Source organism: Rhinopithecus bieti, unplaced genomic scaffold (genome assembly GCF_001698545.2).
Source record: "Rhinopithecus bieti isolate Rb0 unplaced genomic scaffold, ASM169854v2 scaffold_41644, whole genome shotgun sequence".
Lineage (NCBI taxonomy): Eukaryota > Metazoa > Chordata > Mammalia > Primates > Cercopithecidae > Rhinopithecus > Rhinopithecus bieti.
The window spans coordinates 1,685,117-1,709,506 of record NW_016817838.1 but is presented as its reverse complement, the minus strand read 5'-3'; the positions used below and the strand labels follow the sequence as shown (position 1 = coordinate 1,709,506).

General features: G+C 45.0%; 1 protein-coding gene and 1 pseudogene across 1 annotated transcript in view; one reads left to right on the top strand and one right to left on the bottom strand.

Annotated features, from left to right (window-relative positions):
• LOC108518011 (uncharacterized) overlaps positions 1-9,445 on the top strand; it is a 13,131-nt gene extending 3,686 nt beyond the window's left edge. Inside the window, exon 5 of the mRNA XM_017856138.1 lies at positions 9,173-9,445. The gene's annotated coding sequence lies outside the window, so the exon portion shown is untranslated. The remainder of the gene's footprint in view (positions 1-9,172) is intronic.
• On the bottom strand, positions 6,402-7,332 carry LOC108518010 (protein SET pseudogene; annotated as a pseudogene).
• Positions 9,446-24,390: the final 14,945 nt, after the last annotated feature.

Here is a 24,390-nt window from a genome sequence, read left to right as displayed (position 1 = left end):
AAAAAAAAAAAAAAAAAGATGTGAAAGATTTCTTATATATACTAATACACATATACTAATATCAAGTGATCTCTATTAAGTGAAATAAGCAAAGTGCATACAGTGTTTATAGTATGCTATTACATGTGAGTAATGGAGAGATAAATAAACGTTAAGTACTTATATTTAAAAGGTAGACAATGGAAGAATAAATCCCAAACTTCTACAAAAATAGTTGCTTATATGGGATGGAGGGCATAGGGATGGGAATGAGATTTCTATGAATATACCTTTTATATAGTACAATTTTGGAACCTTATAAACATTTCACATTTATAAGAGTTCAATAAAATGAAGCACTCCATAAAAATTAAAAACAAATGGAAACAAATGAACTATCTGTAATGTCAGATTGGTGGTGTAACACAAAATAATTTCAAACGGCTTCTTAAGTATTTTGATTTTTTTTTTTTTTTTTTTTTAAGAGATGAGTTCAGGCTGGGTGAGGTGGCTCACGCCTGTAATCCCAGCACTTTGGGAGGACTAGGCGGGCAGATCATGAGGTCAAGAGATTGAGACCATCCTGGCTAACATGGCGAAACCCGTCTCTACTAAAAATACAAAAAATTAGCCGGGCATGGTGGTGGGCGCCTGTAGTTCCAGCTACTGGGGAGGCTGAGGCAGGAGAATGGCGTGAACCCAGGAGGCAGAGCTTGCAGTGAAGCCGAGATCCCGTCACAGCACTCCAGCCTGGGCCACAGAGCGACACTCTCCATCTCAAAAAAATAAAGAGATGAGTTCTCATTCTGTCGCCCAGGCTTGAGTGCAGTGGTGATTATAGTTCACTAACTTCCAGCTCCTGGGCTCAAGGGATCTTCCCACCTTATCCTCCTGAGGAGCTGGGACTATAGGTATAGCTAATTTTTAAAATTTTCTTGTAGAGACAGGGTCTCACTGTGTTGCCCAGGCTGCTTGTAAACTCCTGACCTCAGGTGATCCTCTTATCTCTCAAGGTGTCGGGATTACAGTCATGAGCCATCACACCTGTCCTTGATTGTACCTTTCTAATGGGGTATAGTCTAAGGACAAATAAAACTGCATAGAAATACAATTGCATTCATTCGTCTTATTGCTAGTAGTAATATTGATGTTATTTTGAAACTATGATATAAGAACAAACAAATAAGTAATTATGTCAACAGCATTAGGAACCAAGATTTTTCAGTGTATGAGAAAGTGTTTTAAGGAGAAAAGAAGCTTAGGATAAACTTAGATCTGAATTAGATAGCAGTATGTATTTTTTCTTTTCAAAAATGTATTTTCAGCCTGGCGTGGTGGCTCACGCCTGTGAAATCCCAGCACTTTAGGGAGGCTGAGGCTGGTGGATCACCTGAAGTCATGAGTTCCAGACCAGCCTGGCCAACGTGGCAAAACCCCATCTCTACCAAAAATAGAAAGATTAGCCAGGCACGGTGGCAGGCACCTGTAGTCTCAGCTACTCGGGAGGCTGAGGCAGGAGAATTGCTTGAACCCAGGAGGTGGAGGTTGCAGTGAGCTGAGATTGCGCCACTGCACTCCAGCATGGGTAACAGAGCAAGACTCCATCTCAAAAAAAAAAAAAAAGTATTTTTTTTTAGCTCTGTCTGCCGAAAAGGCCTAGAAGCAATGACCAACTCAGTGCACAGATTTACTCTCTAAATACCATTTAGAGGAACCATGTTGGCCAGGCTGGTCACCCAGCCCTGGAACACCCCTAGTGCACAGATTTAGTCTCTAAATACCATTTTCCAGTTTTAAAAAAATTAAAAATAATTTAAAAGTCATTGACCAACCTTAAAATCACTAAAATGTTTTAAGGTTAGTGTCTATTCCTCAAACAACAGTCCTGGAATTGAGTCTTGTTGGACTTGATTGGCCAGGGGATAGAGGATTGGAGATAGGGTCCTTGGGCCCTTCCTCGACAAGCTCTCTGTGTCTTGAAGGATGGGGCTTACTGATGGCCTTAAATCCAGAGGCTGTGGGGGCCACTAACAAATGTCTTGACATATACCTTCCCTAAAGAGTCAACTAGTGCCTGGCATGTGGTGGCACTTTGTTCATTAAGTCAACAGTGCTCTCCACAAAATATTCTTGCCTTTAAAAAAAAAAAAGAGAGATGTCTGGGTGTGGTGGCTCACACCTGTAATCCCAAAAGTTTGGGAGGCCGAGGCAGTCAGATTACCTGAGGTCAGGAGTTCGAGACCAGCCTGGCCAGCATGGGGAAACCCCATCTCTACTAAAAAAAAAAAAAAAAAAAATTAGCCAAGTGTGGTGGTGCATGCCTGTAGTCCCAGCTACTAGGGAGGCTGAGGCAGGAGGATTGCTTGAACCTGGGAGGTAGAGCTTGCAGTGAGCCGAGATCTTGCCTCTGCTCTCCAACGTGGGTGACAGAGTGAGACCCTGTCTCAAAAAAAAGAAAAACAACAACAAAAGAAAGAAAAAGAGCCTAAGCCTTATGAAGCCAAAATCTAATTACCAGTTTACCAGAAATATGAGGGATATACAAAGACCATAATCAGTCAAACTCCAAATGTGGAGCATTCTACAGGACAAGTGTCCTGGATTCTCCGGTAGATTCATGATACAGAAGTAAAACTGGACAGTAGAATGTGAAAGTGACTTACCAAATGCAGTAACCTCATTTGGATCGAGATTCAAATGAGTTAGCTGTCAAAAGATGTCTTCAGAAATTTAAATATAGGTTAGGCACTGTGGCTCACACCTGAAATCCCAACACTTTGGGAGGCTGAGGCAGGCAGATCACTTGAGGCCAGGAGTTTGAGACCAGCCTGGCCAACACAGTGAACGACACAGTCTCTACCAAAAAATGCAAAAATTAGCCAGGCGTGGTGGCACACACCTGTAGTCCCAGCTACTTGGGAGGCTGAGGCAGGAGAATCGCTTGAACCCAGGAGGCAGAGGTTGCAGTGAGTGGAGATTAGGCCACTGCACTCCAGCCTGGGCTAGAGACAGAGTGAGACCCTCAAAAAAAAAAAAAAAGAAAGAAAGAAAAGAAAAAATTAAATAAGAACTTAGATAAAATTAAGGAATTATTGTTCTTTTTTGTTAAGTGACACAGTGCTTGTGAAAGTAAGTCTTTTTCTTTCTTCTTTTTTTTGGAGATGGAGTTTCGCTCTTGTTGCCCAGGCTGGAGTGCAATAGCGCGATCTTGGTTCACCGCAACCTCTGCCTTGACTAAGTTTGTATTTTCATCGCGCTTGACTAAGTTTGTATTTTCAGTAGAGACAGGGTTTCTCCATGGTTGTCAGGCTGGTCTCAAACTCCCGACCTCAGGTGATTCGCCCACCTCAGCCTCCCAAAGTGCTTGGATTACAGGTGTGAGCCACCGTGCCCCGCAGAAAATAAGTCTTTTTCAATTGGAGCAGCACACGTGCATTAGGGATAAAACAAAATGAGGTCTGGAATATGCTTTAAAATACTCCACTAGCAGCAGAGCAAACAAAAAGAGAGGGGAAGATTGACGAAATGTTGATAGTTGTTGAAACTTAGTGCTGGGTACTTGAGGCTTATTATACCATTCTACTTTTGTGTATGTTGGACTCTTTCCATAATAAAAAAGTTAGACAATCACGCTCAAAAAAGGAAATGAGTATTTTGGACAAATGGGAACTTGGATGTAGCAAGCCTGCCCCCTGGTGGCAGGTTCCATTGGTGAAGCTGATGCTCCAGTCTCACTAAAGCAGGTCTGAATTCCCAGACCTGTCAAGATCCAAGTCCTTTATCCCACAAGAACCCTACGAAGTGGAGAATATGAGCCTAGTCTTTTACATCTGGAGAAACTGAGACTCAAAGGGACTCAGTAACTTAAGTTCCTAATAAGTCACTGGTGGAGCCAAGACTCCTGGAGTCTTTGGACTCCAGGTCCCCAGCCCCGTAAATCAATATGAATCTGAGCCTTAACGTTTCCTATCTGAACAGAGGTCACATGGGAAGAGGCAAATGGGCTGTCCCTACTTAGAATGGATCCACTGGAAGCAGATTATCATGGAGCAATTTTACCTATAAACTATAGATAAATACAAATTGGTAGTATAAATAAATAATAGGTAATATTCATACTACCGTCTGAGCGAGGCACTGTGCAAAGTACTGTTTATAGAGTGATCTCATCTAATCTGCACCGTGACCCTGTAAAGCACATACTATTATTGTCCTCCCTTTTACAACTGAGGAAACAGAGGTTCTAAGAGGTGAAAGTCACACTGGCACTTCAATTGGGGTCTAACTACAATGTGTGTGTGTGTGTGTGTGTGTGTGTGTGTGTGTGTGTGTTTGAGATGCAGTCTCACTCTGTCCCCCAGGCTGGAGTGCAGTGGCACAATCTTGGCTTACTGCAACCTCCGCCTCCTGGGTTCAAGCGATTCTCTCACCTCAGCCCCCCAAATAGCTGGAATTACAGGTGCCCGAGTAGCTGGAATATAGGCGCATGCCACCCCACCTGGCTATTTTTGCATTTTTAGTAGAAATGGGCTTTCACCATGTTGGCCAGGCTAGTCTTGAACCCCTGGCTTCAAGTGATCTGCCCGCCTTGGCTTCCCAAAATGCTGGGATTACAGGCATGAGACACCATGCCCGGTTGTGTGTGTGTGTGTTTGAAAAGACTATTTTTAGAGAAGTTTTAGGTTCACAGTGAAGTTGAGTGGAAATTACAGAGTTCCCATATATACCCTGTCCCCAAGGCACATCTTGGAGTCTTCCTACCAGATTGCTGACTCTGAATTTCTCCTCCGGAGAAATTATAAGAGGCATCATTGATGCATTGTTAGAGACCTAGTACCCACTGAGCCAACCACAAGTTGTTATCAAAATGCCACAATAAGGTCGTTAAGGGCGACTGGCTAGGCCTGTCAGTGAATGTTTTGGGAGCAGCTCCTAACTGCTGTAGCAGGGAGAATCCCCATCAGTGTCCCCTCCCTTCTCCTTCCCAAGCTTGGGGAGCTCCAGCCCCATTTCTTTCTCTCTCTCTCTCTTTTTTTTTTCCCCTGAGATGGAGTCTAGCTTTGTTGCCCAGGCTCTAGTGCAGTGGCGCAAACTTGGCCCACTGCTCCCTCCGCCTCCTGGGTTCAAGCAAATCTTCTGCCTCAGCCTTCTGCGTAGCTGGGATTACAGGCATGCGCCACCACGCCCCACGCCCGGCTAATTTTGTATTGTTTTTTCCTTTGTGTACACATTTAGTTTTATTGTAACAAAGCAACTTGTACACTTTTAACGTTTGAAACTGAGCATCATCTTTCCAGTGAAACAAAAAGAAAATTTAAAAATTAACAGGAACAAAAATTACAATAGAGAATGTCAATTCCCAAATAAGATTCCTACAGGTTCTGGCTGATTCTCCCATTGAGTGGCAAGGATCAAGTCATCATTAGGAGAGAATTTATTTTTTAAAAGTGTCATCTTAAACTGCAAGTATGTCTGTCAAATTCACATTAAACATGCCAAAGGGAGAAGCCATGTTGTCAAAATACCCACTTAAACCCACCCAAAACATCTCAAAGCCACCCTTTGCTGATCCTTCTATAATCCCCATTTATTAAAGTTTTTTTTTATTTTTTTATTTTTTTTTATTTTTATTTTTATTTATTATTATTTTTTGAGACGGAAGTCTCGCTCTGTCACCCAGGCTGGAGGTGCTGTGGCCGGATCTCAGCTCACTGCAAGCTCCGCCTTCCCGGGTTCACGCCATTCTCCTGTCTCAGCCTCCCGAGTAGCTGACTACAGGCGCCGCCACGTCGCCAGGCTATTTTTTGTAGTTTTTAGTAGAGACGGGTTTCACCTGGTGTTTAGCCAGGATGCGTCTTTGATCTCGCTGGACCTCGTGATCCGCCCGTCTCGCCCCCAAAGTGCTGGGATTACAGGGCTTGAGCCACCGCGCCCGGCCTTTTCTTTTTTTAAACAAGAGAAAAGTAGGGACAATACATGTTGGTAAATGCTAACTGTCCATATTCACATAGAGGACACAGTGTACTCTCTGAAGCCCAACATACAGAGAAAGGAGGAAAAAAGTAGAATTCTATGCCACTGCTACACAGGGGCCTACACCCCCAGCTTTCCCAGAGCGAAGGGAGCAGGGTTTTCTTTTTTCCCACAGAACTCGGTGTGTTGATTTCCGTACAGTTTTTGTTGAGACAGAGGGATAAAAATGAACTTCGAACAGAAAGGTGGTAGAGACTCTTTTCCCATTGTTTCTGCTCAAGTATTTCCCCCCAAATAAGTTGAGAACCATGGGTAAGAAAAGAGACCTCAAAGAACAGGGCGACTGAGCACAAAACAAAAAAAACCAACAACAACAAAAAACTGCCAACTTGCTCCGGGACTGCGGAGAAAATTTTAAAAAAGGAAGGTTGGAATCCCTCAGGTGTTATTTAGCCATCTGGTGGTGGAGCGGCTGCTCTCCCTTCCTGCCCTTCATCATCATCATCTTCTTCACCTTCACTCTTCATCCCCTTCTTCATCAATATCTTCTAATCTTCCTCTTCATCATCATCATCTTCTTTCCTTCTGCCTTCTTCATCACCTATATCAGGAACCAAGTAGTTCTGTAATGGGTTTGGCCAAATATATAAAACATCTTGATGACCTCTCCTAACTCATCAGCACCCTGCATTCAGAATGGTCAGTAAACTAGGTATATAAACTAGGTAAAGAAGCTCTGTGGTTCCTCATGCTGTCTTCCTGATGGCTTTATTCTCGTTTGACTGAACGTTTCGGTCAATCCTTTCCGATTTTCCATTGCTTATTGGTGGACTTTGAAGATGGATCACCACTCTCCTTCAGATGAAATTCTTTGGAGAGAACTTTATTTTCAAAGTAAGGATTTCCATCAAAATAAAATCTATTCTGTAACCTGATTTAATATCTTCAAATTCTGTCACTTCAACTCTGGTCAAATAATGCAGTGCCTCTTCGTCTTCCTTCCCAAGCAGTGCAGACACTTGTGGATGGTTGACAAATGTTGTTACCCAAAAATTTGGGATTTTGGTGATCAATTCTGACCTCTTCTGAAAAAATGGTTGGCGGAGTTTGTTATATTTCTGTTCTACTTTCAAAATCTCCTCACTGGCTCGTTCATTAAGTCTGTCTATTTCATTTTGTATTTCCTTAATGTGTTCAATTACTTCTTACTGTTCTTTTTCTCCCTTCTTCGGCAAGCCTGCAGAGGCCAATGTCTCCTCCGGTCCCAGAGCAGGCGGTGGTCTTGGTTTCTTCTTTTGAGGCAGGAGTGGAGACTGGAATTTAGGGGCCATGCTGTTAGGGAAGTCCAAGAACCAGACCATGAGTCTCCTCACCCGTCCGGAAGCAGACTGAACACTCTAATTTTTGTATTTTTGTTAGTGATGGGGTTTCGCCATGTTGGCCAGGCTGGTCTCGAACTCCTGACCTCAGGTGATCCACCCGCCTCGGCCTCCCAAAGTGCTGGGATTATAGGCGTGAGCCACTGCGCCCAGTCTCCCTAGCCCCATTTCTGCAGGGGGAGGCTGAGGGAGAAACTCCTTTAGGGAGGATACTAGCTTTGGCACTAACACGCTGTGTTATCTTGAGCAAGAAAGACCTCTCCCTGTTGTGGGCCTCAGTCTCCCCATCTGCAAAATGAGGGGGTCAGACCAGCTCATCTCTAAGGATCCTTCCAGCTCCAACACTCTGATTCTTCAATCCTACACCTCCACTATGCTTGTAACAAGAAGACCAAAATGTTTGTTTCTGATCCAGCCCCCAAGACAAGTGATCTGGGGGCCCACAAAGGTCTTGTGCCAGGTATAACTTTGTCTGTTTTTGTCTTTGGATGGGTCCTAGTTGTCTTCTTGGTGAGGACTGAGAACAGCTAGAGCAGCTGATGGTTAAGACCCAGGTTCACATCTCCTTCTCCTGTGTCCAAGAGCTGCTGGGGTGCCACCATCTGAAAACCATGCTGGATGTGAGGGTTGAGAGTGTCCTAAACTGAAGATTCACCCATCTCCTCAGCAGGTCCTGAGGTGTTAAAGCTTGGGTTTCCTGTGATTCTCTGGGCTCTTCTGGATGCTTCATGTTGCAAGAGCAGAAACTCAAAGTGACTGAAAGGAATGATTGGTACATATACCTAAGAGAAATGGAGACGGGAGGGCTAGCTTTGGGAAGGAAGTTTGATTCAGCAGCTCACATGTCACCAAAGACTCCAGTTTCCTCTGTTCTGCCTCCCATGATGCTGCCTTCGTCTTAAGGCTGGCTTCCCTTGTGGGCCTGGGAGTCACCAGTGGGAATTCAGCCTTATGAGTTCACATCCTGCAGGAATGAGAAAGTCAGCTTCTCTGTTCCTCAAACAAGATTCCTAAAATTAAGTCTTGTTGGACCTGATTGGCTAGGGGCTAGGGAGTAGGGAGTAGGGGATAGGGTTGTGAGCCCCTTCTTGATCAAGCTCTGTGTCTTGAAGGATGGGGCTTACTGGCAGGCTTAAATTCAGAGGCTGGTGGGTAGCTAACAAATGTCTTGACATATACCCCTTCTCAGAAGTCAATTAGTGCCTGGCACATGGTGGCACTTTGTTCATTAAGTCGACAACTATTTGGTGAATATCTACCACATGCAAGAAATTGTGCTTGATGCTAAGAAAAAGCAGTGAACGAAACGATAAAGTCCCTGCCCTCATGGACTTCCTCTGGGAGGGGAGACAGACATATAAATATGCAAACAGTACAATTCAACCAGTGCCAGCTGAGGTTACATAGCCTAGGGGAGGAAATCCAAACTGTGCTTCTGTGGAGGGGAATGGCGGGTAGGAAAGCTTTAGAGAGGAGGTAGCATTTACACTGGGCCTTAAATTTAGCCGTTCCACAGTGTATTCATATTTCAAAGTATTATGTTGTACACGTGTAAATATATAAAATTTTTGTCAATTTAAAAATAAATTGAGATTTGAGGGTCAGAGTGAGACACTCCTTTAAGCTGACATTCTTCAAATATTTGCTCTATGGTTATTTAGAGCAGGGGCTGGAAAGGAGGTACAGATAACCACACTTAGCTTCTCGATGGTCCTGACATCTTGGGCCCTGGACAAACTGTAGACCCCACAAGGCCTGCTAATCCATGTACCTGTGAATGTTACTTAGGCTGGCCCCTGACCTCCCGGCCCCAAGCCTTATCCACGTTTGTCTTCCAACAGTATACAGACTTCTGCTGGAGAGGAGTGCTAGTGAATGGAATATTCTCCAATGTGTATGGGAGCCAAAGCGCCAGGCACCGTGCTAGGCACTGGGGATGTGGCCATGAAGGAAACATACAGCATACACAGTGCGTCTTCGTCTGTTCATGCTGCTATAACAAAATGCCTTAGACTGAGTAATTTATAAACAACAGAAATTTACTTCTCCCAATCCTAGAGACTGCAAAGACCAAGATCAAGGTACCGGCAGATTCCATCTCTGGTGAGAGCTGCTCTCTCTTCTTCCAAGATGGTGGCTTGGTGCTGCATCCTTACAAGGCAGAAGTGGGAGGGCAAAAAGGGATGAATAGCTGCTTTGCGCCCCTTTTACCTTTTTTTTTTTGAGATGGATTTGCGCTCTGTTGCCAAGCTGAAATGCGGTGGCGTGATCTCGGCTCACTGCAACCTCTGCCTCCCGGGTTCAAGTGATTCTCCTGCCTCTGCCTCCCGAGTAGCTGGGACTACAGGCACATGCCATCACACCCGGCTAATTTTTTTTTTTTTTTTTTTTTAGTAGAGACGGAGTTTCACCATGTTGACCAGGATGGTCTCCATCTCGACCTCGTGATCCGCCTGCCTCAGCCTCCCAAAGTGCTGGGATTACAGGCATGAGCCACCGCGCCCGGCCTCTTGCACCCCTTTTATAAGGTCACTAATCCTACCCATGACGGCTCCACCCTCATGACTTAATCACATCCTAAAGGCCGTACCTCTTAATACCTCTTAATGCTATCACACTAGCAATTCAGTTTTAACATGAATTTTAGGGGGACACATGGAGACCATAGCACAGTGCCTGTTCTCATGAAACTTGCCTTCTTATTTACACCCACAATGATCATGGAAAGAGAACAGACACAGTTCTGGAGAGTGCTATGCAGGAGAAGCTCTAGGGGGCATGAGACTTATTAGGAGGTAGGGAGGAGGTAGTATGGGCCACGGAAGGCCTCTGAGCATATGACAGAGGCCTTTTTTTTTTTTTTTTTTTTTTTTTTTTGAGACAGTCCCACTGTGTTGCTCAGGCTGGGGTGCAATGGTGTGATTTCAGTTCACTGTAACCTCTGCCTCCCGGCTCAAGCGATTCTCCTGCCTCAGCCTCACAGACAGCTTGGGACTACAGGCACACACCACCACACCTGGCTAATTTTTTGTATTTTTAGTAGAGATGGGGTTTCGCCATGTTGGACAGGCTGGTCTTGAACTCCTGGCCTCAAGTGATCTGCCCACCTCAGCCTCCCAAAGTGCTGGGATAACAGGTGTGAGCCACCATGCCCAGCCACATGTGACGCTTATGCTAAGAAATGACTGAGAGGCAGAAGTGAGCTAAGTGAGCAGTGGAGGGAGGAGCATGCTTGGCATTCAGGACGACCTGTGCCAGCTGCTCTATGCAGGCCTCAGCTGGAAGTTTAAATCAAGAGCTGGGGGGAGATGATGGCGAGAGGACGACACTAGGAACCTCCATTGTGGCTATAAATACAAGAGTTTGCTTCCAAAGCCCAACTTTATCAGTAATAAGTCCCATATTTTTATCTCTCCATTGCCTTGATAGCCATTTGGATTTCCTAATAGGTCCAGATCCCAACTGGAGGGGGAAGAAGTTATAAGGTTTAGCCTTAAAACCCCTACACAAGCAGGAGTGAGATCCTATAGGGTCTCGTAGATCATGTTATGGATTTGGGGATCAAAGCAACAGGTCAGCAAGGGTCTTTTTTTTTTTTTTAATTGTGGTAAAATAGAGATAACAAAATTTGCTGATTTAATCATTTTAACTGTATAGTTCAACAGCATTAAGTACATTCATATTGTTGTGCAACCATCACCACTATCCAGAAGTATTATTATCATTATTATTTGAGATGAAGTCTTGTTCTGTCTCCCAGGCTGGAGGGCAGTGGTGTGATCTTGGCTCACTGCAACCCCCACCTCCCGGTTCAAGCAATCCTCCCACCTCAGCCTCCCAAGTGGCTGGGACTATAGGCATGTGCTACTATGTCCGGCTAATTTTTGTATTTTCAGTAGAGACAGGGTCTCATCATGTTGGCCAGGCTGGTCTCGAACTCCTGACCTCAAGTGATCCACCTGCCTTGGCCTCCCAGCATCTGGGGTTACAGGTGTGAGCCACTCAGCCGGGACATTCAGGGTTTTTTTAATCATCCCAAACTGCAACTCTGTATCCATTAAAAAATAGTTCCCCATTCCTTCTCTCCCCAGCCCCTGGTAACCTGATAACCACTATTTTACTTGCTTTTTTAAGACAGAGTTTCACTCTTTTCTCCTAGGCTGGAGTGAAATGGTGCAATCTCAGCTCACTGCAACCTCCACCTCCCAGGTTCAAGCGACTCTCCTGCTTCAGCCTCCCAAGTAGCTGGGATTATATGTGCCTGCCACCAAGCCTGGCTAATTTTTTGTATTTTTAGTAGAGACGGGGTTTTACCATGTTGGCCAGACTGGTCTCAAACCCCAGGTGATCTGCCCGCCTTGGCCTCCCAAAGTGCTGGGATTATAGGCCTGAGCCACTGTGCCCGGCCTCTACTTTCTGTCTCTATGATTTGACTATTCTAGGTACCTCATATGAATGGAATAATTCAGTACTTTTTTTGTGTGTTTGGCTTATTTCACTTAGTGTAAGGTCTCCAAGGTTCACCCATGTTGTAGCATGTGTCAGAATTTCATTTCTCTTTAAGACTGAACAACATTCCGTTTTGTGTATATACTGTGTTTTGTTCATCTGTTAACCTGTCAATCACCAAAGAGTTTTAAGTAGAGATTTTATTTATTTTTATTGTTTTTGAGGTAGGGTCTTGCTCTTTGCCCAGGCTATAGTACAGTGACATGATCGTGGTTCACTGCAGCCTTGACTTCCTGGGCTCAAGCAATCCTCCCATCTCAGCCTTCCAAGTAGCTAAGACCACAGGTGCGTGCAACCACACCCAGCTAATTGTTTGTTTATTTATGTGGAGACATAGTCTTGCTATGTTGCCCAGGCTGGTATTGAACTCCTGGCCTCAAGTGATCCTCCTGCCTTGGCCTCCCAAAGTGTTGGGATTATAGTTGTGAGCCAACACATTCAACTAGGTAGAGACTTTAAACACACTCATATGTCCAGTTTACAAGATCACTCTAGGCTGGGTGAGGTGGCTCACACCTGTAATTCTAGCACTTTAGGAGGCCAACGTGGGCAGATCATTTGAAGTCAGGAGTTTGAGACCAGCCTGGCCAACATGGTGAAACTCCGTCTCTACTAAAAATACAAAAATTAGTCGGGCGTGGTGGCACATGCCTGTAATCCCAGCTACTCGGGAGGCTGAGGTATGAGAATTGCTTGAACCCAGGAGCCGGAGATTGCAGTGAGCCAAGATTGTGCCACTGCACTTCAGCCTGGGCAATAGAGTGAAACTCAGTCTCAAAAAACAAAAACAAAAAAAGATCACTCTGGCTGGCAGATGGAGACTGGATCAAGAGTGAGCAAGAGGGCAAGGAGAGATGAGTTGCAAAAGTTTAGGCAAGAGATGATAGTGGTCTGGACCAGGCTGTGAATGAGGCGATGGAAAGAAGTAGATTTAAGGGCAGATGGGAGATTGCACAGGATCTGGTGTTTGGAAGTTTGGGATGGGAAGGAGGAATAGCCAAGGAACTGCTGCACGTAGGGAAAACTCACTGCTCCTTATAGGCTCAGAGCTGAGGGGGTCTTTTGAGCTGAAGATAAGGGTGCCTCTCTACACATCTCAGGGCTTCCTTCTCTGCTTTCTGACTCAGACTGAGACACCAAGAAATTTTCTGTTGATCATTTGGCTTCCCCTGTGGCTTTCTAACAAGGGAGGACACACCAGTCTTTTGATATACACACATTCTTGCATACTTGACTGATAAATTTATCTTTGTAAACTCACAGATTTTTATCTGCTTTATGATTGAGTCAGAGTCTGTTACTTCATTGTTGTTAGCCCAAGGGTGAATCCTCTCTTAATGTAAGCAAAAAGTTAGAGTTTTGACATTGTAAAGTTGAGGCCCAAACTCCCTATTATGGCAACTTCACCAAGAGAGTCTTGTGGATCTTTCTCATGGCGTTCAGACTACTCGTGGAGACACCCTTCCGGACCACTGTATTCTATGCTGAGTATTCAAGCTCAAACAGGGATAGGGAAGTAGACAATTGAGTTGAGCTGGACACTGTAGTGATGCTATGCACCCATAGCTTGCCCCTCCAGTTACATTCACTGTTGGTGCCACACATTCTTTCAGGAAAGCAGTCTGTCAGTATTTACCAAGATGCTTTCAATATCAGTCCTGCTTCTGAGAGTCTGTAGCCTAAGGAAATGATTTAAAATGTGACATTCAATGTAGCATTATTATTATTATTATTATTATTTTTGAGACGGAGTCCTGCTTTGTTGCCCAAGCTGGAGCACAGCGGCGTGATCTCAGCTCACTGCAACCTCCGCCTCCCAGATTTAAGCAATTCTCCTGTCTTAGCCTCCTGAATAGCTAGAATTACAGGTGTGCACTACCATGCCTGGCTCATTTTTTTTTTCTTTGTATTTTTAGTAGAGACGGGGTTTCACCATGTTAGCGAGGCTGGTCTCGAACTCCCAACCTCAGGTGATTCACCTGCCTTGGCCTCCCAAAGTGCTGGGATTACAGGCGTGAGCCATTGCACCTGGCCCAAGGTAGCATTATTGATAACAGTGAGAAACTAAAAGCAAAACGTGTCCAAAAACATATCCATAGGATAGAATATTCTGCAGCCATTAGAAAGTGGACATTCTCAAAGAGTGGATCTTGTTCTTAAACAGGTGAAACTAATCTATGTTGATAGAAGCCAGAAGGTTACATGAGGGGAAGAAAGGTAGTTATTGACTGGGAAGGTGAGGGAATCTTCTGGAGCACTGGAAATGTTCTGTATCTTGAGATGGGTGGTGGTTACATGGGTGACTACACACATGAACATTCACTGAACTTCACATTTTATATGTGTGCACTCTACTGTATGAAATTAGACCTCAATTTAAAAGAATGAGCTCTAAGACCATGTAGCAATCAATGCCCAGTGGAAAATGTCACCAAGTCCTTGAGAGACGGGCTTTGTCTGTTCTGTTCCTGGAGAAGAAGGGCTTTGTTCTGTTGGCTGCTGTATACTCAGAGTTTAGAACAATGCTTGGTGCATAGCAGACCCTCAACAAAAACCTACTGAATTATTATAGTAAATGCTTAGGATAAAATGTTAAATGAAAAAAAAAAGTCCCAAAGTTACACAACTCTTTTTATTTATTTATTTTTTTCTTTGGATGCAGAATCTCACTCTGTCCCCCAGACTGGAGTGCAGTGGTATGATCTCTGCTCACTGCAACCTCCGCCTCCCAGGTTCAAGCGATTCTAATGCCTCAGCCTCCTGAGTAGCCAGGATTACAGGCGTGTACCGCCACACTCAGCTAACTTTTGTAGTGGAGAGGGGGTTTTGTCATGTTAGCCAGGCTGTTCTCAAACTCCTGGTTTCAAGTAATCTGCCCACCTCAGCCTCCCAAAGTGCTGGGATTACAGGCATGAGCCACCATGCCCAGCCAAAGTTTTACAACTTTTAAGCATATGATGGTTATGATGTTATAAAAATGATGAACAGGAAAAAATCTAAAGGAAATAGAGTGAAATGGGGTTGGTGGTTGTGCTGAGTGGTGTGGTTATAGGAGACTGTATTTTATTTTATTTTATTTTATTTATTTTATTTTTTGAGATGGGGTATCACACTCTGTCGTCCAGGCTGGAGTGCAGTGACACGATCTTGGCTCAATGCAACCTCCGCCTCCAGGGTTCAAGCGATTCTCCTACCTCAGCCTCCCGAGTAGCTGGGATTACAGGCATGTGCCACAGCTCCCAGCTATTTTTTTTTTTTTTTTTGTATTTTTAGTAGAGATGGGGTTTCACTGTGTTAACCAGGATGGTCTCAATCTCCTGACTTCGTGATCCACCTGCCTCGGCCTCCCATGCTGGGATTACAGGCATGAACCACCGTGTCTGGCCAGGGGACTGTTTTTGAAAATTTCGTTGATGGATGCCTTCTCTCCATTCTATCCATGATTCTGTATGTAACTTCATTTGGAAACAGCAGCTAACGCTGAGAGAGTGCTTATTTTGTGCCAGGCTTCACACTTACAGAAATGTTTTTTTTTTCTTTTTTTTTTTTTTTTTTTTTTTTGAGACAGAGTCTCGCTGTCGCCCAGGCTGGAGTGCAGTGGCCGAATCTCAGCTCACTGCAAGCTCCGCCTCCCGGGTTTACACCATTCTCCTGCCTCAGCCTCCCAAGTAGCTGGGACTACAGGTGCCCATCACCTCGCCCGGCTAGTTTTTTGTATTTTTTAGTAGAGACGGGGTTTCACCATGTTAGCCAGGATGGTCTCGATCTCCTGACCTCGTGATCCACCCGTCTCGGCCTCCCAAAGTGCTGGGATTACAGGCTTGAGCCACCGCACCCGGCCTACTTTACATTTATCAACTCACTGCATGTTTGCAAAAATCTTATGAAGTATTTATCCCTATCTTACAGACAGAGAAACTGAGGCACAGAGAGGTTAAGGAACCTGCCTAAGGTTAGGCAGCATTAAGGGGTGGCCCTGGGAGGGTGGCCCAGCAGGAATCTGGCTCCAGGGGCTGCAGGCTTAACCAGTATGCCTCACTGCCACTCAGAAGCCAAGATCAAAAGGCTAAATTTGCAGCCTCTGTGACTGAGAGGCTCGAACAAATGGGCTGCTCTGCTCTCCTCCCCCTGTGATTTTCCGTTTTTCCTGGGAGACTCCAAATATGAAGCACCTGAAAGGGGTGAAGGGAGGAGCAATGGATGGAGAACCAGGGACCAGAGGAGAAGAGGTGGGCAGAGGCAGAAAGGCCCCACCTGCTCCAAGCACAACCTCGCCTTCCCTGGGCAGGAACAAATGTTCCTGTTACCCGATTCCTCACTCTAGAAGCCTGGGGAGGGCCCCTCTCCCAGGCTGGCCCTACCCCTGGCCCCTGGGGCCATCACGAGGCCTGGGCCAACAGCCCTGATCCTGCTGTTCATCCACTGGAAACGTGGCTTCTTGGAAGCTCGTCCCCTCCCTCTGTGCCCCATCCTAGTCCACTCTGTTCCTGGAAGTTGAAGAAACCAGGCACAGAGCTTCCGTTGCGCACCAGCCAGCCAGAGCAGCGTGCCTCCCTCTGGCTCTCAGCACCTGCTAGGGGGGAGAAGACAAGGGCTTGGTGCTGCTGGAGGATAGGATTTGAGTTTCTCTCTGCAGCTCACTTGCTGTGTGGCCTAGAGCAAGTTCTTGACCTCTCACAAGCCTCAATTGTTTCATATATGAAATGGAGATACCTGAAGGGGTGGCTGTAGGATTGAATGCAACAATGTGGGTGATGCATTTGGCACAGTGGCCTGGCACTATACAGCACTCAAAACAGGGTAACTATGGTTACTATTATTATCCTGCCACCCTCATTCTCTTCAGGGTCATGGAGGGGTTGGAGAGATGGCTGAGAAGGCACGCAGATGCCTTGGCTCCAGTAGGAAACGCCTTTCTTATCAGTGTAGACGTCAGAGTCTGCAGAGTCGAGTTACTAATACCCAGCCAGCCCACCAGCTTTGCATTTAGCATTCCGAGGTGGAGAGGTGGGGAGGGGAGGGCTGGGAAACAGGTGGCCATGGCAGGAGAAGGAGCTGCTGGCCTCGCTCGCCATGGGAGCAGTCCTTCCCAGCCTCAGCAGGCAGTACTTGGCGCCTTCTCTGCCAGACACTCTCCACCTGCACTCTAAGGTCTGGGAAGGTGTGAAATTCCTGCATGAAGTCAAACGCCAGGCTGTCATCTCCTCAGTCCCCTATGGGCACAGCACTGTCCTTCTAGGGATCCAAAGCCCAAGAGAGCAGCGCTCCCAGAAGGAAGAGATCCAGGCATGGAACAGAGGTCTCTCAAAGCTGGAAGGGGGCTTAAAGGACCCCCATCTGCCTTAGGGGTTTAGACATAACCCCTGCCTTGGACTCAGGCAGACCTGTGTGATCAGGAAAATCTACATCCTTCAGCCTCAGTTTCCTCAGCAGTTAGCTGGGAATAATACTAAGTTTGAACCCTTTGTTTGAAATGTTTGTTCCTCGATGTTGTAAATAAATAGTACTTGGACATAAATTTAATTTATTTAGTAAGGCCATTTTTACTTCCTGCCAGAAAGGGTACACTCACCAGCAGTTTTGCCACGAGAGTACACCGAACAAAGGAGACAGGGTTGTTTATAACCTGACGCGTCCACCCCACTGCTGTGTTTGGTTTCCGTTGGCTGGAACGGGACCTCACATTCTGTATCTGTCCGATTGGCTAGCGACTTAGAACTTTTTAAAAGAGGCAAAGGTAGAGGGGAACAAAGGAAGGAGGAAGTAACTTGTAGAATGCTGAAAAGGTAAAAACACTTTTAAATAAGGAAGAGGAACAGGCTATGACCTAATGCTTGCTTGGACCAGTATAAGCATGCCAGGGCAAATATTGGAAGCTAAGAACATAAAGTATATTGATTTCTTTATTACAGCTTGCAGATATTTAAGAATGTTAGCACAGGTCTTTGAATAAATTTTGCTTCTAAGAGAAGTTACTATTTATTCCTAATTAGATGGGGAGGAAAGTCTTTGAAGAGGAACCTCTACTTTACTTTTTACACCTTCCACGTATGAAAGGAAAATAAAATCTCGGGACCCCCAACTCACTGTGCCAAAAGGGAAAGTTAAGTTTGGAAACTGAGTCACACATAAACAATTGCCTTTCCTTCTCTTCTTAAACAGGTATCTCCCCAGCTGGCCTCCCTCACCCTGAAAATGTAAGTGAGCAGCTTATCTTGACGGGTATGGGACAAGAGGAAACTAGAAATAGTCCCACCACCCACTCCAGAGGAATGCGTATTTGACTTCTCCCTCTGCTGTGTGTTTATCTTATGTAAGGTGTAGATTTACTGAGCACATTGGGCATGAGAGGAATACATAATTTTTTGTTTGTTTGTTTTTGAGATGGAGTCTCACTCTGTTGCCCAGGCTGGAGTGCAGTGGTGCGATCTCGGCTCACTGCAGCTTCCACCTCCCAGGTTCAAGTGATTCTCCTGCCTCAGCCTCCCAAGTCGCTGGGATTACAGGCATGCGCCACCACGCCCGGCTAATTTTTGTATTTTCAGTAGAGACAGGGTTTCACCATATTGGCCAGGCTGATCCCGAACCCCTGATCTCAGGTGATCCGCCCATCTCGCCTTTCCAAAGTGCTAGGATTACAGGCATGAGCCACTGCACTCGCACCTAGCCAGAATACAGACTGTTCCTCTACCCCCTCCTTTCCATGTGCAACATGTGGATTCAGTGAGGGCTTAGCAAAGCCTCAAAACAATGTAACCACTTGTCTCAGTTTTTCTGCGCTCCTTTTTTTTTTTCTTTCCTCCTTCCTCTCCAGCTCAACCTTGGCAAAATAAACCTCTAAACTGACCAAGACCTGTCTTAGACACTCTTCTTGGTTTACACATGCAATAGAAACATTTTCATTTGGCCATTGAAAGGACAAATGAAATAATTCCTAAAAGCACAGGGATTAGCGTACAGCAAGTGTCTGGTAATAGTGGGTGTTGTTGGTAGCTCAGCTCCTCATTTTTACACACAACTTCCCATTTTGTTCTTCCCCAGGGGAGCCGTGGCAGATCTTAAGAAACAAAGATCTTCCAGGAATTTTTCATTCCTCCACTTGAGCTAACAAATTATGCCAGACAATGCTTCTTTGTTTTCTTAAAACAAAAAAAAATTTAAAAATTGATTTAAAAAAGGTAATACCCTTTATTTTTTATAGCAGTTTTTAGGTTCACAGCAAAATTGAGAGGAAGGTACAGACATACCCCATAGAGCCCTGGCCCCTATACATGCACAGCCTCCCGGACTATCAACATCCCCCACCAGAGCCATACCTTGGTTTTTTTTGTTTCTGTTTTTTTGAGACAGTCTCGCTCTGTCGCCCAGGCTGGAGTGCAGTAGCCCGATCTCGGCTCACTGCCACCTCCGCCTCCTGGGTTCAAGCGATTCTCCTGTCTCAGNCCTAATGCTTGCTTGGACCAGTATAAGCATGCCAGGGCAAATATTGGAAGCTAAGAACATAAAGTATATTGATTTCTTTATTACAGCTTGCAGATATTTAAGAATGTTAGCACAGGTCTTTGAATAAATTTTGCTTCTAAGAGAAGTTACTATTTATTCCTAATTAGATGGGGAGGAAAGTCTTTGAAGAGGAACCTCTACTTTACTTTTTACACCTTCCACGTATGAAAGGAAAATAAAATCTCGGGACCCCAACTCACTGTGCCAAAAGGGAAAGTTAAGTTTGGAAACTGAGTCACACATAAACAATTGCCTTTCCTTCTCTTCTTAAACAGGTATCTCCCCAGCTGGCCTCCCTCACCCTGAAAATGTAAGTGAGCAGCTTATCTTGACGGGTATGGGACAAGAGGAAACTAGAAATAGTCCCACCACCCACTCCAGAGGAATGCGTATTTGACTTCTCCCTCTGCTGTGTGTTTATCTTATGTAAGGTGTAGATTTACTGAGCACATTGGGCATGAGAGGAATACATAATTTTTTGTTTGTTTGTTTTGAGATGGAGTCTCACTCTGTTGCCCAGGCTGGAGTGCAGTGGTGCGATCTCGGCTCACTGCAGCTTCCACCTCCCAGGTTCAAGTGATTCTCCTGCCTCAGCCTCCCAAGTCGCTGGGATTACAGGCATGCGCCACCACGCCCGGCTAATTTTGTATTTTTAGTAGAGACAGGGTTTCACCATATTGGCCAGGCTGATCCCGAACCCCTGATCTCAGGTGATCCGCCCATCTCGCCTTTCCAAAGTGCTAGGATTACAGGCATGAGCCACTGCACTCGCACCTAGCCAGAATACAGACTGTTCCTCTACCCCTCCTTTCCATGTGCAACATGTGGATTCAGTGAGGGCTTAGCAAAGCCTCAAAACAATGTAACCACTTGTCTCAGTTTTCTGCGCTCCTTTTTTTTTTTCTTTCCTCCTTCCTCTCCAGCTCAACCTTGGCAAAATAAACCTCTAAACTGACCAAGACCTGTCTTAGACACTCTTCTTGGTTTACACATGCAATAGAAACATTTTCATTTGGCCATTGAAAGGACAAATGAAATAATTCCTAAAAGCACAGGGATTAGCGTACAGCAAGTGTCTGGTAATAGTGGGTGTTGTTGGTAGCTCAGCTCCTCATTTTACACACAACTTCCCATTTTGTTCTTCCCCAGGGGAGCCGTGGCAGATCTTAAGAAACAAAGATCTTCCAGGAATTTTCATTCCTCCACTTGAGCTAACAAATTATGCCAGACAATGCTTCTTTGTTTTCTTAAAACAAAAAAAAATTTAAAATTGATTTAAAAAAGGTAATACCCTTTATTTTTTATAGCAGTTTTAGGTTCACAGCAAAATTGAGAGGAAGGTACAGACATACCCCATAGAGCCCTGGCCCCTATACATGCACAGCCTCCCGGACTATCAACATCCCCACCAGAGCCATACCTTGGTTTTTTTTGTTTCTGTTTTTTTGAGACAGTCTCGCTCTGTCGCCCAGGCTGGAGTGCAGTAGCCCGATCTCGGCTCACTGCCACCTCCGCCTCCTGGGTTCAAGCGATTCTCCTGTCTCAGCCTCCCAAGTAGCTGGGACTACAGATGCCCATCACCATGCCCAGCTAAATGTTGTATTTTTAGTAGAGACAAGGTTTTGCCACGGGTGGTCAGGGTGGTCTCGAACTTATGACCTTAGGTGATCAAAGCAGTACCTTTATTACAATTGATAAACCTATGTGGACACACTATCACCCCAACTCGGAGTTTACATTAGTGTTCACTCGGTGTTGTACATTCTAGGAGTTTGGACAAATGTATGGTGACATGTATTTACCACTGTAGTACCATATAGACTAATTTCACTCGTGTGAAAATCCTCTGTGCTCTGCCAATTCATCCCTTCCTCCCTCCTTACCACTGACAACCACTAATTTTTTTTTTTTTTTTTTTTTTTTTGAGATAGAGTCTCACTCACTCTGTCACTCAGGCTGGAGTGCAGTGGCATGATCTTGGTTCACTGCAACCTCTGCCTCCTGGGTTCAAACAACTCTCCTGCATCAGCCTCCTGAGTAGCTGGGATTACAGGCATGCGCCACCATGCCCGGCTAATTTTTGTAAGTTTTAGTAGAGATGGGGTTTCACATGTTGGCCAGGCTGGTATTAAACTCCTGAGCTCAAGTGATCCACCTGCCTTGGCCTCCCAAAGTGCTGGGATTATAGGTGTGAGCTACTGCGCCTGGCCAATCACTAATTTTTTAATTGTCTCCATAGTTTTACCTTTTCCAGAATGTCATATAGTTGGAATCATATAGCATGTCAGTCTTTTCAGATGGTCTTCTTTCACTTAATTATATGCATTTAAGTTTGCTCTATGTCTTTCCATCACTTGTTAGCTCGTTTCTTTCTTTTTAGTGCAGAATACTATTCCAGTGTCTGGATGTACCACAGTTTATCCATTCACCTGCTGAAGAACACCTTGGTTGCTTCCAAGTTTTGGCAGTTATGAATAAAGCTGCTATAAACATTCATGTGTAAGTTTTTGTGTGAACATAAGTTTTCAACTCTTTTGAGTAAATACCAAGCAGTATGATCACTGGCTAGTATGGTAAGAGTATGTTTAGTTTTGTAAGAAACTGTCAAACTGTCTTCCAAGTGGCTGTACCATTTTGCATTCCCACCAGCAATGAATGAGAGTTCCTGTGCTCCACAGCCTTGCTAGCATTTGGTGTTGTCAGTGTTCTGGATTCTGGCCAATCTAGTAGGTGTTTCATTCTAGTAGTGGCGTTTCATTGTTGTGTTAATTTGCAATTCCCTAATGACACATGATGTTGAGCATATTTTCATGTGTTTATTTGCCATTTGTTTATCTTCTTTGGTGAAGTGTCTGTTCAGATCTTTTGTCCTTTTTTTTTTTTTTTTTTGTCTTGTTTTGTTTTTTTGAGACGGAGTCTTTTTCTGTTGCCCAGGCTGGAATACAATGGTGCGATCTCAGCTCACTGCAAACTCCGCCTCCCAGATTCAAATGATTCTCCTGTCTCAGCCTCCTGAGTAGCTGGGATTACGGGGGCCCACCATCACACCCAGCTAATTCTTGTATTTTTAGTAGAGATGGAATTTCACTATGTTGGCCAGGCTGGTCTCGAACTCCTGACCTTGTGATCAGCCCACCTTGGCCTCCCAGAGTGCTGGGATTACAGGCATGAGCCACCAAGTCCAGCCTTGTCCATGTTTTAATTGAGTCATTTGTTTTCTTTTCTTTCTTTTTTTTTTTTGAGACAGAGTCTCGCTCTGTTGCCCAGGCAAGAGTGCAGTGGTGCAATCTCAGTTCACTGCAAGTGCTATCTCCCAGGTTCATGCCATTCTCCTGCCTCAGCCTTCCGAGTAGCTGGGACTACAGGCGCCTGCCACCACGCCCAGCTAATTTTTTGTATTTTTAGTAGAGACGGTGTTTCACCATGTTAGCCAGGATGGTCTCAATCTCCTGACCTCATGATCCGCCCGCCTCGGCCTCCTAAAGTGCTGGGATCACAGGCCTGAGCCACTGTGCCCGGCCCATTTGTTTTCTTATTGTTGAGTTTTAAGGGTTCTTTGTATATGTTGAATAATAGCCCTTGTCTTTTGCAAATATTTTCTCCCAGTCTGTTGACTTGGCTTGTCATTATCCTGACTGATTTTTTTTAATGACTCAGGATTTCTTTTCCTCTGTTACTAAAAAGTAAGCGTTCTGACCAGGCGCAGTGGCTCACACCTGTAATCCCAGCACTTTGGGAGGCCGAGGCGGGTGGATCACTTGAGGTCAGGAGTTAGAGACCAGCCTGGGCAACATGGTGAGACCCCTGTCTCTACTAAAAATAAAAAAATTAGCTGTGTGTGGTGTTGTGTGCCTGTCATTCCAGCTACTTGGGAGGCTGAGGCATGTGAATCCCTTGAATTTGGGAGGTGGAGGTTGCAGTGAGCGAAGGTTGCACCACTGCACTTCAGCCTGGGCAACAGAGTGAGACTCCATCTCAAAAAAAAAAAAATTAAAAATTAAAAAATAGGTGTTCTTAAAAGTTTGTATCATATGAAGAGCAGAAAGGCTTGACTTTGCCAGTGCTCTTGCCTATGGAGGACCCCACATTTGGCAGGTAGAGCAGGTGACATCCTGTATGTTCAGGATTGTGGCCCAGAGAGGGAGTGTGACTCACTTGAGATTGCACAGCATGTTCACTAAGATAATATATTCTTCTCACACACATAGCCTTCATAGTAATCAGAGAACTCTTATTTGGTTTGAATGAGACTCCTGGAATGTGTCTTCTTTCTTCTGTACTTTAAAAAAGTTGCAAAAGAAAATGTAACAACAGCAGATTTTTTTGGAAAAAGACAAAACCAAAACACCCATAATCATAGCGCCTCAATAACTGACTGTTTCACTTTTCTGAGGATGTTATCTATCTGGCAAAGGTTGGGACGAGGTAAGCCCATGTATTGTAATAGTTATCATCTTAGTGTATCTTATGCTTTTTTGTTTTACCTTTTTTTTTTTTGAGATGAAGGTTTGCTTTTGTTGCCCAGGCTGGAGTGCAATGGGGCATCTCGGCTCACTGCAACCCCCACCTCCCACATTCAAGTGATTCTCCTGCCTCAGCCTCCAGAGTAGCTGGGATTACAGGCATCCGCCACCACACCCGGCTAATTTTGTATTTTTAGTAGAGACGGGGTTTCTCCATGTTGTTCAGGCTGGTCTCAAACTCCCGACCTCAGGTGATCCGCCCGCCTCAGTCTCCCAAAGTGCTGGGGTTATAGGCATGAGACATCACCCCCGACCTTGTTTTACTTTTTTCCAGGTTTCAATACAATGTATTAGAATGGCTGCATAACCCTTGGGGCTGTCTCTGGAGTGTCCTTCCCCAAGGTTGTCACTCAGTCAGCTCTTCCACATCATCCAAGTCTCAGATCAACTGTCCGCTCCTCAGGGGTCCTTCCTCGAACATCGTATCTAAAGCATCCAAGGCAATCTCCCTGATTGAAAGTCTCTCTCCATCCTATTACTCTCTATATTTATATTTATATATACACACACACATACCTATATTT